This window comes from Otolemur garnettii, unplaced genomic scaffold (genome assembly GCF_000181295.1).
Source record: "Otolemur garnettii isolate 467f Iridium unplaced genomic scaffold, OtoGar3 scaffold00031, whole genome shotgun sequence".
In the NCBI taxonomy this organism is placed as follows: domain Eukaryota; kingdom Metazoa; phylum Chordata; class Mammalia; order Primates; family Galagidae; genus Otolemur; species Otolemur garnettii.
The window spans coordinates 534,719-536,458 of NW_003852426.1; the positions used below are offsets into that span (position 1 = coordinate 534,719).

Below are 1,740 nucleotides of genomic sequence, written 5' to 3' on the forward strand. Positions count from 1 at the left end.
CAGAAGCTCCCGTCCAGAAGGAGGCTTAAAGGACAGAAGTTTAGCAAGGTAGCTGATGGTATGGAGCAAAGCCAAGAGAGAAGATTGAAGAGCACACTTCACCCTTCCTGAGGCGAGCTACGACCCCAAAAATACAGCCAAAAGGTACAAAATCCACCACCAAGCAGACAGGAGTCCCTTCCCCCACAACAAGGGCTCACAGTTTACTCCATGCAAACAAGCGAGCAGAGTTCAAACTTCCTCCCACTGTATCCCACGGAAGAGACCCCCTAAAAACTGGACCTCCTACTCCTGCTGGCATGCCACGGCACCCTCCAGCCAGGCATAAAACTGTAAAACTGTATATATTCCCCACCTGCACATTGAACTCTGAGGAGTCCCCATCCACCCACTCCAAGGTCTAAAGGTTTGTTACCTATGGAATCCAGATTCTTGGGCATCTCCTTGAGAGAAGTGGAGGGGGAAAGGGCTTGTGCTGTTCTGTGCTGACTGTGGCACAGGCATGAGGAGAAGAAAATCGGCTCAGGGGACGCCAATACAGCAACAGTGGCATCCTGAGCTGCAAACTGACGCCATTCCAGCCCCGTCTCTCTGGGCAAACAGAGGTTCCAGACAGCAGCCACAGGCAAATTTCAGATAACTTTCGTAAGTAAAGCACCAGTCCTCAGGGTCTAATACAGCTGAGACAAAGGCAGTGGGCAGGCAGAGGCTAGAATTGACACCTGAGTGTAAACTACTATTTGTCTGCTGCAACCTCTGACTAATGCAACCTCTGACTTGCAGAGGAATCTAGCCAGACAGAAGCCTAATTTAAACACGCAAGACCCCCTGCTGAACTCAGATTTCTGGCCAATTTTGCCAGTCTAAAACCCCAGGAGTAGTGGCCTACTGGAATGAATAGGGTCACAGACCTGGGGGCTTATGAGTGACTGGGTGCAAGGTGGGTAAGGAGGTATTAACCTTCCCAGACTAATCCATTTGCCTGGTGGGTCCCTTTGCCCTCACGGAGCAGGGTGGGCCCAAAACTGCTTGCTAGAGTCACAAGCCTCAGGGGCGGCAGAGGAGATCCCTGCCCCAGGCTTCTGCTCTGGGCAGGCCCAGAACTGCTTGCTAGTGCCACGGGTGTCCCATGGGCAATGGTGGAGGAGTCCTCCATTCCAGGTAGACCCAAAACAGCTTGCTAGAAACACGCACACCACACGGGGGCCAGGGGAGGAGTTCCCCACTCCAGGCACCCAAGCTGGGTGGGCCCAGAACTGCTTGCTAGAGCCATGTATGTCCCACAGACAGAGGTGGAGGAGTTCCCCACTCCGGGCTCCCCTGCTGGGAGGGAACAGATCGGCTTGCTAGTGCCGCATGCGTCCAATGGGCAACAGTGAAGGAGTTCTCCGCTCCCCCCCCCAGCTACTCTGGCGGGGCTGAACTAGGACTGTTCTGGTTGCTGGCCGTACCCTGCGCTACCACTGCCTTTCCCCCACCCCCTGGCTGCTCCAGGGTGCTGAAATAGGACTGATCTAGCCACTACAGTTCCCCTGTTCCACCAGTTGCCCCGGAGGGGCCAAACTAGATCCGGCTGCTACCGGTCTCCTGCCCCCCAGTTGCCCAGGCAGGCTGAACAAGGTCTAATCCAGCCACGCCCACTGCCGTGAAGCTGCTGCAGTTCCACTGCACCCCGGTTGCCCCAGCACCCAAGAACTGGGAGAAGACAACAGACACACTCTGCCTGTCTCTCTGGGCAAC

At 55.5% G+C, this 1,740-nt stretch overlaps 1 pseudogene; it reads left to right on the forward strand.

The window, feature by feature from the left end:
• Positions 1-1,379, forward strand: part of LOC100946197 — a 4,451-nt pseudogene extending 3,072 nt beyond the window's left edge.
• The last annotated feature ends 361 nt before the right edge of the window (positions 1,380-1,740 follow it).